The sequence below is a fragment of the Scyliorhinus torazame genome, chromosome 13 (assembly GCF_047496885.1).
Source record: "Scyliorhinus torazame isolate Kashiwa2021f chromosome 13, sScyTor2.1, whole genome shotgun sequence".
Taxonomy (NCBI): domain Eukaryota; kingdom Metazoa; phylum Chordata; class Chondrichthyes; order Carcharhiniformes; family Scyliorhinidae; genus Scyliorhinus; species Scyliorhinus torazame.
Genome location: NC_092719.1, coordinates 150,882,065 through 150,895,891, shown reverse-complemented (window position 1 = coordinate 150,895,891; position 13,827 = coordinate 150,882,065).

Below are 13,827 nucleotides of genomic sequence, written 5' to 3'. Positions count from 1 at the left end.
CGACCCGATCAAAGGCCTTCTCCGCGTCCATTTCCGCCAGCACTTCCGCCCCCCCCCGCCACCCCCCCCCCCCCCCCCCCTCCGAGAGGCATCATGATCATAATCAGGAGCCTCTGCACGTTTGCATTCAACTGCCTGCCCTTCACAAATCCCGTCTGATCCTCAAGAATCACTCCCGGGACACAATCCTCAATCCTCGTGGCCAGGACCTTCGCCAACAACTTGGCATCCACATTAAGGAACGAAATCGGCCTATATGAGCCACATTGCAGCGGGTCCTTGTCCCGCTTGAGGATGAGCGAGATCAGCGCCCAAGACATTGTCGGGGGAAGAATCCCTTCCTCCTTCGTCTCGTTGAAGGTTCTCACCAACAACGGACCCAACAGTTCCACAAACTTCCTATAGAATTCCACCGGGAACCCATCTGGCCCCGGGGCCTTACCCGCCTGCATACTCCCCAACCCCTTAAATAGCTCCTCCATCCCGATCGGGGCTCCCAAACCTTCAACCTGTCCCTCCTCCACCCTCGGGAACCTCATTTGGTCCAGGAAGCGCCACATCCCCCCCCCCTACTCCAGGAACCGCCGCATCCCCCCCCCCCCCCCAAGGAACCGCCGCATCCTCCCCCCCCCCCCCCCCCCCCCGGGGGTTCTGACGTGTACAGGTTCCCGTAGAAATCCCTGAAGACCTCATTTATTTTGTCCGGACTCCACATCGTGCCGATCAACAAACTCTACGCCAGGCACCTCCTGTCCACGCGGCAACAACTCCCCGGTGAATCATTGGACGATTTCTGGCGTGCCCTGCACGCCCTGGCGAGGAACTGCGATTGCCAGGCAGTTTCGGCCGTTGAACATACTGAACTACTAATCAGGTACGCTTTCGTTCCGGGCATAGGGTCGGCGTACATCCGCCAGCGCCTCTTAGAAGGGGGTACGCTCGACCTCACGGCGACCAAGAAACTTGCAACCTCACTAACAGTAGCCTCCTGTAATGTACCAGCGTATGCCCCTAACCGCACGGTGCCCCTTCATGGACATCGTGGGTCCCACCAGCGGCCGCCCCCCAGCCAACCCTAAGCCTGTGCCGCGCGGCAGCCAGCAAACCCCGGGGAGCCCAAGTGCTATTTCTGCGGGCAGACAAAGCACCCCCGGGAGCGCTGCCCGGCGCGGAGCGCAATCTGCAAGACCTGTGGGAAGAAGGGACATTTTGCTGCGGTGTGCCTGGCCCAGTCGATCGCCGCTGTATCCAGGCCCATTGTTCCTGCAACCCCCACGTGCGACCCGTGGGCGCCGCTATTTTCGTCCCGGCAGCCCATGTGCGGCCCGTGGGTGCCGCCATCTTTCTCTCAGCAGAACACGTGCGCCCCTGTGGACACCACCATCTTCGGAGCCATTTTGGACAGCGCCTCAGTACCCCTGCTCGTCGGGCACCTCATCTGGCCGCTCATCACCCGCAGCCGCCACCGACCAGCCCGGGGCCCACCAGCACCAGCCGCAGCTCGCCTCCATCAAGCTCGACCAGTCCCACCATACAACCTCGCAACCACGACAGCGACGGTGAAAGCCGATGGCCACAAGACATCTTGCCTTCTCAACTCCGGGAGCACGGAGAGCTTCATCCACCCCTCTACGGTAAGGCGCTGCTCCCTCGCGGTGCACTCCGTTACCCAAAGAATCTCCCTGGCCTCCGGATCCCACTCCATGGAGATCCGGGGGTACTGCATCACCACCCTCACTGTCCAGGGCGTAGAGTTCAGCAACTTCCGGCTCTACGTCCTCCCCAACCTTTGCGCTGCCTTGCTACTCGCCCTGGACTTCCAGTGCAACCTCCAAAGTCTAACTCTAAAATTCGGCGGATCCCTACCACCCTTCACCGTATGCGGCCTCACGACCCTTAAGGTCGACCCACCCTCGCTGTTCGCAAACCTCACCCCGGATTGCAAACCCGTCGCCACCAGGAGCAGACGGTACAGTGCCCAGGACAGGACCTTCATCAGGTCGGAGGTCCAGCGGCTACTGTGGGAAGGCATAATTGAGGCCAGCAACAGCCCCTGGAGAGCCCAAGTAGTAGTTGTAAAGACTGGGGTGAAACACAGGATGATCATTGACTACAGTCAGACCATCAACAGGTACACGCAGCTCGACGCGTATCCCCTCCCACGCATATCTGTTATGGTCAATCAGATTGCACAGTACCGGGTCTTCTCTACAGTGGACCTGAAATCTGCCTACCACCATCTCCCAATCCGAAAGGCGGACCGCCAAATACACTGTGTTCGAAGCAGACGGTCGCCTTTACCACTTCGTTAGGGTTCCCTTCGGCGTCACTAATGGGGTCTCGGTCTTCCAACCGGAGCTGGACTGGTACGGACTGTGGGCCACCTTCCCGTACCTCGATAACGTCGCCATCTGCGGCCACGACCAGCAGGACCACGACGCTAACCTTTTAAAATTTCTCCACACTGCCAAACTCTTGAACCTCACGTATAACAAGGAGAAGTGCGTGTTCAGCACCAACCGCTTAGCCATCCTTGGCTATGTGGTGCAAAATGGAGTTCTAGGGCCCGACCCCGATCGCATGTGCCCCCTCATGGAACTCCCCCTCCCCCACTGCCCCAAGGACCTCAAACGATGCCTGGGGTTCTTCTCATATTACGCCTAGTGGGTCCCTAACTATGCGGACAAGGTCGGCCCACTCATCCACTCCACAGTTTTCCCCCTGACGGCTGAGGCCCACCAGGCCTTCAACCTTCAAGGCCGACATTGCCAAGGCCGCGATGCACGCGGTCGACGAGACCCTCCCCATTCAAGTCGAGAGCGATGCATCAGACGTCGCTCTGGCCGCCACCCTCAACCAGGCAGGTAGACCCGTGGCATTCTTTTCCCGCATCCTCCATGCCTCCGAAATTCGGCACTCCTCGTCAAAAAGGAGGCCCAAGCCATCGTTGAATCTGTGCGGCATTGAAGGCATTACCTGGCCGGCAGGAGATTCACTCTCCTCACTGACCAATGGTCGGTAGCCTTCATGTTCAATAATATGCAGCGGGGCAAGATCAAAAATGATAAAATCTTGAGGTGGAGGATCAAGCTCTCCACCTACAATTACGAGATTTTGTATCGCACCGGTAAGCTCAACGAGCCCCCCGATGCCCTATCCCGGGGTACATGTGCCAGTGCACAAGTGGACTGACTCCAGGCCCTACACGATGGTCTCTGTCACCCAGAGGTCACCCGGCTCTTTCACTTCATAAAGGCCCGCCCTGGGGAAACGGGCAGGTGGAGAGGGGGAACGGGACGGTCTGGAAAGCCGTCCTGCTGGCCCTATGGTCTAAAATTCTCCCGGTCTCCCGCTGGCAGGAAATCCTCCCCGACGCCCCCCAGTCCATCTGATCACTACTTTGCACTGCGACTAATGAAACCCCCATGAACGTCTCCTTGCCTTCCCCAGGAAATCCACCTCTGGGGTTTCGCTCCCAAAGTGGCTGGCAGCCCCAGGACCCGTCTTCCTCTGCAAGCACGTGCGGCTCCACAAGGCGGACCCGTTGGTCAAAAGGGTACAGCTGCTACATGCAAACCCACAGTACGCCTATGTGGTGTACCCCGACGGCCGCCAAGTCACAGTCTCCCTCAGGGACCTGGCACCAGCTGGTTCCCCACCCCCCCAATTGCCCCGTCGCAACCCACCCTCCCCCCAGCGCACCTCACCACAGCCCTCGCTCCAGGACAATCCGTCCTCCCATTGGTTCCACCCGGGGATGAGGATGAGGACTACACGCTCCCGAAGACACAGGCAACCAAGCCGGCGCCTGCATCACCACCGGGACTGCGGCGCTCACAGCGGAGGATCAAGGCACCCGACCGGCTAAATTTGTGAACTTTCACCAAATTGTACTCTTTAAAAATTCTCACATACCATGTAAATAGTTTTCCACCACCCCTGCTGGACTCTTTTTTAACAGGGGGTGAATGTGGTCGTCACCACTGTTTGTATAATACGTATATGAGAGGTAATATGGTAAGGCTCCTGTACTACAGGTATGGGGGTAGAACCCTGCCTGCTGGCTCCGCCCAGTATAAATGTGTGTGCTCACCGAGCTGCAGCCATTTCGGCAGCAGCTGCAGGAGCCAACACATCTCTGCTTAATAAAGCCTCGATTACTCTCTACTCTCGTCTCGTCGCAATTGATAGTGCATCAGTTAATAAAGCCTAAGTTCACTTACTCTCATCGTCTTGCAGTGAATTAATGGTACATCAATTTATTAACCAAAGACATCTCTATGAAGCCGCTCTAAAGCCTAATAAACTGGAACTCGACGCTCGAGCAGCAGAAGCTCAGGAAATCTTCTCCCACTGGCTCCGCTGTTTTGAGGCCTACCTTGACTCCTTTGCAGCGCCTCTCTCCGATGCCCTCAAGCTGCGCATCCTCCATGGCCCGGTGAGCCACCGAATATCGGTTATGATTCAGGACGCGGCCACGTACGAAGCGGCGGTCGCGATCCTAAAGAGACAGTTCATGAAGCCCATGGATGAAGTGTTCGCACGGCACCTCCTCACTACCCGCCTTCAACGCGCCGGGGATTCGCTGGACGAATACCTAGAGAAACTGTCGCTACTCGCCCGCAACTTCAAGGCCGTGACGGCCGATGAGCACATGGGGTCCGGTCGAACTGCATCCGGCAGCGACTGCCTGGAAAACGGGCCACTGATCTACAGGACACGGTAAAACTAGCCACCTCGTTGGAGGTGGCCTACCAGAGCCTCAGCGCGTTCCCGGCAGACCCAGCGAACCCCTCGTGGGCACGGCCGTCATCAGACCCGACTACGTCCCAGGCCTGTGCCGCACGGCTGCCCGTGCAGCCCGGGGGACCGTTGTGCTACTTCTGCGGGCAGGGCCAACACCCCCAGCAACGTTGCCCAGCCCGCACCGCGACATGCAGCAACTGCAGCAAAAAGGGACATTTAGCCAGAGTCTGTCTGGCCCGATCCAAAGCCCCGAAGTCGAAAGCTCACCAGGCCCGACCCATGGATTCACAGGCCCACAGACCCCACAAGGTGGCTGAGTGCCTGCCGGTACTGCCCCCTTCAGACGCCTCACCCGCCTCGTGCAGCTCGTGGGGGGGGCACCATCTTTAACCCAGCCCGACACGTGCGACCCGTGGGGGCGGCCATATTGGCCGCCACCTTCAACACCAGCTGACATGTGCGACCGATGGGGGTGGCCATCTTGGTCGCCATCTTCGTCTCAGCTCGACATGTGTGACCCGTGGGGGCCGCTATCTTGTGACCTCGATACCTCAGACCACGCAGACTACCCGCAACTCGGCGCAGTAACCCTCGACCAGTCGCGGCCAAAGCATCTGAGGAATTTGATGATGGCCGTCCGGGTTAATGGGCACGAGATCCCCTATCTTTTCGACTCCGGGAGCCGAGAGAGCTTCGTCCACCCCGACACGGTAAGGATCTGCTCCCTCCACATCTACCCCGCATCCCAGACAATGTCCCACGCCTCCGGGTCCCATTCGGTACAGATCCGGGGGTTCTGTGTCGTGAACCTCGCTATACAGGGTGCTGAGTACGCCCAATTTAAACTGTATGTCCTCCCTCGCCTCTGAGCACCCCTACTGCTTGGACTCGACTTCCAATGCAGTCACCGAAGCCTGACGCTAAAGTTCGGTGGACCACTACCCCCCATCACTGTATACAGCCTCGCGACCCTTAAGGTCAACCCACTTCCCTCTTTGAGATCCTCATTTCCGACTGTAAGCCTGTCGCCACCAGGAGCAGGCAGTACAGTTCCCAAGACATGATTTTTATCAAGTCGGAGGTCCAGTGACTCTTGAGGGAGGGGGTCATCGAGGCCAGCAACAGCACAAGTCGTGGTCGTCAGGACCGGGGGAAAAAATAAGATGGTTGTGGACTGTAGCCAGACCATTAACCGGTTCACGCAACTTGATGCGTACCCCCTCCCTCGCATAGCGGAGATGGTCAACCAGATTGCACAGTACCGGGTGTTCTCCACGGTCGATCTGAAGTCTGCCTACCATCAGCTCCTGATCCGCCCGGAAGAGCGCCACTACACTGCTTTTGAGGCAGCCGGACGACTCTTCCACTTCCTCAGGGTGCGTTTCGGCGTCACTAACGGGGTCTCGGTTTTTGAGAGAACGATGGACCGAATGGTGGACCAGTACGGGTTGCGGGCTACATACCCGTACTTGGACAATGTTACCATCTGCGGCCATGACCAGCAGGACCACGACACCAACCTTCAGAGGTTCCTCCAGGCCGCCCAATCCCTCAACCTCACATATAACAAAGAGAAGTGCGTTTTCCGCACAACCCGGCGAGCCATCCTCGACTATGTCGTCGAAAACGGGGTCCTGGGGCCCGACCCCGACCGCATGCCCCGCCTCATCGAACTTCCATTTCCCCACAGTCCCAAGGCCCTCAAACACTGCATGGGGCTATTCTCCTATTACGCCCAGTGGGTCCCCAACTATGCGGACAAAGCCCGCCCACTTATCGAAGGCACGATATTCCCCCTGCTGGCTGAGGCCCGCGCGGCCTTCAGCCGCATCAAGGCAGATATTGCCAAAGCCGCGATGCACGCGGTGGACGAGTCCATCCCTTTTCAGGTAGAGAGCAATGCGTCAGACGTCGCCCTGGCCGCCACCCTCAACCAGGCGGGCAGGCCAGTAGCCTTCTTCTCTGGAACCCTCCACGCCTCCGAGATTCGACACTCCGCTGTCGAGAAGAAAGCACAAGCCATTGTGGAAGCTGTGCGGCACTGGAGGCACAACCTAGCCGGTAGGAGGTTCACCCTCGTCACCGACCAATGGTCGGTAGCCTTCATGTTTGACAATGCACAACGGGGCAAAATTAAAAACGACAAAATCTTGAGGTTGAGGATCGAGCTCTCCACCTACACTTACAATATCAAGTATCGTCCCGGGAAGCTCAATGAGCCCTCAGATGCCCTGTCCCGCGGCACGTGCACCAGCGCACAACATGAACGACTTCGGGCCATCCACAATGACCTCTGTCACCCAGGGGTCCCCCGGCTCATCCACTTTATTAAGGCCCGCAACCTGCCCTACTCCACCGAGGAGGTCAGGGCCATGACCAGGGACTGCCAAGTCTGCGCAGAGTGCAAACCGCACTTCTACCGGCCAGACAATGCCCACCTGGTAAAGGCCTCCCGGCCCTTTGAGCACCTCAGTATCGACTTCAAAGGGCCCCTCGCTTCCACCAACCGTAATATATAATTCCTGACCGTCATTGACGAGTGCTCCCGTTTCCCCTTCGCTATCCCATGTCCCAACATGACCTCGGCCACCGTTATAAAGGCACTGCACAGCCTCTTCACCCTGTTCGGTAGTACCTACTCAGTAAGGGCATCTCCTCGAGCAGGACTACGAGCTACAGCCCACAGGGAAACAGGCAGGTGGAGAGGGAGAACGCAACGGTATGGAAGGCCGTCCTTCTTGCCCATCGGTCGAGAAGTCTCCAGATTCCCCGCTGGCAGGAGGACCTCCCCGACACGCTCCACTCCATTAGATCGCTCCTCTGCACAGTCATGAACGATACCCCTCACGACCGTTTGTTTGTCTTCCCTAGGAAGTCCATCTCTGGGGTCTTGCTTCCATACTGGCTGACGACTCCGGGACCTGTCCTTCTCCAGAAGCATACGAGGAGCCATAAGTCCGACCCCCTGGTCGAGGGTCCAGCTGCTGCACACCAACCCCCAATATGCCTACGTTGTGCACCAAGACGGACGGCAAGACACGGTCTCCCTCTGGGACCTGGTGTCCTATTTGAAGCATAACCACAATACCTAAAGTTAGCCATGTATATTCTGAAACAATGATAATTAGGGTGTGTGACCTTATTCACCAGATAGTATGGCAGGCAAAAGATAGTTGAGGGTGCAGGCAAGAATTTCCTTTCTTACTCAACATGTTGGAAGTAATGGATTAAAAAAAAAAAATCTTTTTATCAGCATTTTCAAAATGATATACATTGCCGTTCATTTTCATTTATTGTACAGTCACAAAGGGTTCTTCTTAGGTTTCTCTATTTATAGTCTGTCGCCGTCTGGCTCAGCATATAATCCTCCCTACCCCGCCTCCAGCTACCCGCTCCCTGACCCCCCCCCCCTCTATCCCTTCCCCCCTTCTTCACTGCTGTCCCCCATTCTTTCTTGCTGGGTTTGCTACCTCACCTTGCTTTCCTCTTTCTGTTTTGTCCTGGCTATTTCTCCCTGGCTACCGGCTATTTATTCATTTATGTGTTGGCCACAAACAGGTCTCGGAATAGTCGGGTGAATGGCTCCCACATTCTGTGGAAGCCCTCTTCCGACCCACGGTGAATTCGATTTTCTCCATTTGGAGAAATTCTGACACGTCGGACAGCCAGTCTGCAGCTTTAGGTGGTGCTGCTGATCGCCAACTGAGGATTCTATGGTGGGCGATCAGGGAGCGTCCGTCCTCCTCCCCCGAAGACCACCAGTTTTGGGCATGGCTCCACCCTCATCCCCACCTTTTTGGACATTGCCTCGAAGAAAGCTGTCCAGTACCAGCAAGTCTGGGGCAAGACCAGAACATGTGCCGTGGTTGGCCAGGCCTCCTTGGCACCGTGCACATCTATCCTCCACCTCCGGGAAGAACCTGCTCATTCGGGTTCTGGTCAAGTGGGCTTTATGTACCACTTTTAGCTGTGTTAGGTTGAGCTTCAAGTATGTGGAGGTAGAGTCGACCCTGTGCAGTGCTTCGCTCCAGAATCCCCACCCTATTTTGAACCCCAAGTCCTCCCATTTCCTTCTTGTCATGTCCAGTTCGGTGTCGGCTCTCTCTAGTAGTCGTTCGTACATGTCACTACAGTTCCCTCTCCCTAGGATGTCTGTGTCCAGTAGCTCTTCTAATAGTGTCTGTTGTGGTGGCCGCGGGTATGTCCTTGTCTCCTTCTGTAGGAAATTTCTAAGCTGCAGGTATCTGAGTTTGTTGCCTTTAGCTAGTTGGAATCTCTGCGTCAGTTCTTCCAGTGTTGTGATCCTACCATCAGTGTATAGGTCCTTGACTGTTCAATGTTCCCCCGTCCTGTCTCCACCTTTTAAAGGTGGCATTGGTGAGTGCTGGTGTGAATCTGTGGTTATTGCAGATGGAGGCTATGTCGAAGATTTCGGTCGGTCCGAATTGCTGCTGTAGTTGGTTCCACGTCTGGAGGGAAGTAATGGATTTAATCAGTAGCAGTACTCACTCCTAAGATGTGACCCAATTTCTCTGCGGGAACTGTAAAATTTCCAAACTGGATTTTTGATCATAAGGATGTGGAGGCTTTCGAGAGGGTGCAAAGGAGGTTTACCAGGATGACCAAAAAGTGAGCCCTCAGAAGGCGACGGGTCCAGACGGGATCCCTGGTCATGCACTCAGAGCCTGCGCGGACCAGCTGGTAGATGAGTTCACGGACATCTTTAACCTGTCCCTACTCTGCTCCGAGGTCCCCACCTGCTTCAAGAAGACCACTATCATACCTGTGCCAAAGAAGAACCAGGCAACGTGCCTCAATGACTACCCTCCGGTGGCCCTGACCTCAGTCGTAATGAAGTGCTTCGAGAGGTTGGTCATGAAGCGCATCATCTCCATACTCCCAGAAAGCCTTGATTCACTGCAATTCGCATACTGCCATAACAGGTCCACAGGAGATGCCATCTTCCTGGCACTACACACATCACTAGAGCATCTCAACAACAAGGACTCCTACATCAGACTCCTATTTATTGTCTGCAGCTCTGCCTTCAACACCATAATCCCAGCCAAGCTCATATCAAAGCTCCAAAACCTAGGACTTGGCTCCTCACTCAGCAACTGGATCCTCGACTTTCTGAACCACAGATCACAATCAGTAAGGATAAACAACAACAGCTCCTCCACAATAGTCCTCAATACCGGGGCCCTGCAAGGCTGAGTACTTAGCCCCCTACTGTACTCCCTGTACAAACACGACTGCGTGGCAAAATTTGGTTCCAACTCCATCTACAGGTTTGCTGATGATACGACCATAGTAGGTCGGATCTCAAACAATGATGAGTCAGAATACAGCAGGGAGATAGAGAACCTAGCGGAGTGATGCAGCGACAACAATCTATCCCTCAATGCCAGCAAAACTAAAGAGCTGGTCATTGACTTCAGGAAACAAAATACTGTACACACCCCTGTCAGCATCAAGGGGGCCGAGGTGGAGATGGTTAGCAGTTTCAAATTCCTAGGGCTACACATCTCCAAAAATCTGTCCTGGTCCACCCACGTCAACGCTACCACCAAGAAAGCACAATAGTGCCTATATTTCCTCAGGAAACTAAGGAAATTCAGCAGGTCCACATTAACTCTTACCAACTTTTACAGATGCACCACAGAAAGCATCCTATCGGGCTGCATCACAACCTGGTATGGCAACTGCTCGGCCCAAGACCGCAAGAAACTTCAGAGAGTTGTGAACACAGCCCAGTCCATCACACGAACCTGCCTCCCATCCATTGACTCCATCTACACCTCTCGCTGCCTGGGGAAAGCGGGCAGCATAATCAAAATCTCCTCCCATCCGGCTACTCACTCTTCCAACTTCTTCCATCGGGCAGGAGATACAAAAGTCTGAGAACACGCACGAACAGACTCAAAAACAGCTTCTTCCCCACTGTTACCAGACTCCTAAACGACCCTCTTATGGACTGACCTCATTAACACTACACCCCTGTATGCTTCACCCGATGCCGGTGTTTATGTAGTTACATTGTGTTCCCCTATTATGTATTTACATTTATTTTGTTTTCTTTTCACGCACTTAATGATTTGTTGAGCATCTCGCAGAAAAATACTTTTCACTGCACCTCGGTACACGTTACAATAAACAAAATCAAATCAAATCAAATGTTGTCTAATCTGGAGGGTGTTAGCTAAGCAGAGAGGCTGAATAGAACAAACAAAGAACAAAGAACAAAGAAATGTACAGCACAGGAACAGGCCCTTCGGCCCTCCAAGCCCGTGCCGACCATACTGCCCGACTAAACTACAATCTTCTACACTTCCTGGGTCCGTATCCTTCTATTCCCATCCTATTCATATATTTGTCAAGATGCCCCTTAAATGTCCCTATCGTCCCTGCTTCCACTACCTCCTCCGGTAGTGAGTTCCAGGCACCCACTACCCTCTGCGTAAAAAACTTGCCTCGTACATCTACTCTAAACTTTGCCCCTCTCACCTTAAACCTATGCCCCCTAGTAATTGACCTAGGAATAGACTCGGACTGTTTACATTGGAACGACGGAGGTTGAGGGGTGACCACTAGAGGTCTGCAAGGTTATGAGAGGCATGATTAGAGTGGATGGGCAGGCACACTTTCCCAGGCTGGAAGGCTCAGTCATTAGGGAGCAGAGGTTTAAGGTCCATGGGGCAAATGTTAGAGGAGATGTGCAATGCAGGTTTTTTACACAGAGGGTGGTGAGTGCCTGGAACGTACTGCCAGGGGAGGTTTTGGAAGCAGATACATTAATGGCATTCAAAAGGCATCTCAACAAATACATGGATAGGATGGTTATGGAGGGATAGGGCACAAGGAAGTGCTGAGGGTTTTGGCCAGGGGTGGTATCATGACCGGTACAGGCTTGGAGGGCCGAAGGGCCTGTTCCTGTGCTGTATTGTTCTTTGTAACAAAGATGAACGGAAACTTAAAAACGTCAAAGGAGAGTGCAATTAAAGGGGTCATTAAAGTACCCCAACCCCTCTGGTGCCCACCGGTGAGAAGGCCTCGATGGTTCTTGTGGACACCGCATGCTCCCTTTCCAGGGACATCCGGCCGCGAATATAGCCATGCAAGAGGTACAGACAGTCTGATTGAACAACACCCTTGGTCGCCCACTGCCTGGACCTATAAATGGCGCAGTTCGCAAGGCCCAGGAGCAGGTTAACAAGGAGTTCCTCCGCCTTCTCTGCCCCTCTCAGTACCAGGTGCCCATAGATCAGTAGGGTGGGGCTGAAGTGCAAACAAAACTTCAACAAAAGATTTGACAGAAAACTAAAAAGGGACTGCAGCATATAACACATAACATAGACATGGTCCACGGACTCCACAAGGCCGCAAAAATGGCTGGCTCCTTGGGCGTCTGTGAACCGGTGCAATTGGTGATTGTACGGCACTGCTGCATGCAACACCCTCCTCCCAGGTCCACAAGATTGACGGGGGGGGGGGGGGGGGGGGGGGGGGTGGATTCCTCCAAAGCGGAGACCTTGTTATGGGCCAGGGTTTAGAGAACACCAAAGTGTATCATGGAGTTCACCTAGCCCACAACGTTTAATAGATTGTGGTATGGGGAGCACACGGCCCACTCTACAGGTGTAAAGTATTTTTTAAAGCAAAACAATGATTATTCTATGAACTCAAGTTAACCTTTTTAAAATATACAATGAACATCTTAGCAACCATTAATTCAAATACAACCCCAAAGAATACAACACTAAGTAATCCTTAAGCTGTCCTTTTAACATTCATAAGACTTAAAAAAAGAACTTTTAACAGAAGCACATCAGGTTAAAGTCACTACTGAGAGCAGTTATTAGTTTTAAATCACCAAAGAATCGATTTACAGGTTTTAGATTACAGAGAGAGAGACTACTCCTCTTCTGGCTGTGACTGCAGCTATTCAGCTCTGAAAACGAAACTAAAACACACCCTGCAGCAAACAACCTAAAACGAAAGTAAAAAGTTGACAGATAGCCCAGCTCCACCCACATTCTGACATCGCTGATAAACACCCATTTCGTAAAGATACATTTCTTAAACACCCATTTCTCAAAGGTACTCTCACATGCCAACCTCCTCCACTGGATGGCAACAAGGCACGCCATGACATGTCCGGGTGACGGGCGAGGGTAAGGAGGTGAAGGATGTGCAGCAGCAGCCCATGCAGGAAACCCCTCCATGCAGTGTGAAAAAGCATAGAGGACTAGGATTCTGGGGCACCAGAGGGAGGTTTCGGGGCCTGGGGCCAATGTGGAATTCCGTCCTGGCAGGGGTTCTCCCAGATGGGATACCACCGCACACCTCCATGTCCTCCAGACCGCGAGTTCCATTGGGTCCAAGCACCACTGTTGTGAGGTCTCGGATGGCATTGACCGTGAGCCGGACGGTCATCGTGTTGTGCTAACTCGTGGGGTCATCCAGCCCACTCCTTCGCCAGGCAGCATGTCCCCAATCCTGCTCACTCTGGCAACCACAGTTCACTCCTCCGCCAGCCACTCAAAATTGGTGGAGGTGCGGATTCCTGAGTAGCGGCTCCCTTACGACAGCCACCACTCCTGATGGGGAGAGCTGCGGCATAAGGCGACCATGCTCCAGACTTTGAGTAGGTCCTGGTAAAAGACGGTTAGCACCTGCAGAGGGTAACAAAGACCCTGCAGATCTGTGAACATGAGCTGCACGTCATACCTGGTGGAAGAAATGCATCGTCAGGAGACAACATCATGAGTGTGCGAACAAACCAAGTGAGTTCAGAGTATTTTAGACTGTACCAGGGGAGAAGGCAGGGGTGTCCACTCTCCTCACTGTTGTTTGCCTTGGCTAGAGAGCCACAGGCGATGACGCTGAGAGCACCAAAGGACTGGAAGGGGTTAGTCCAAGGAGGAGGGTGGGGGGGGGGGGGGGGGAGCATAGGGTGTCATTATGATCCATTAGGGGGATCAGAAATATAGAGGAATTTGGCCGGTTCTCGGGGTTTAAATTGAATATGGGTAAAAGTGAGGTCTTTGTGATCCAGGCGTGGGGGCAGGAGAGGAGACT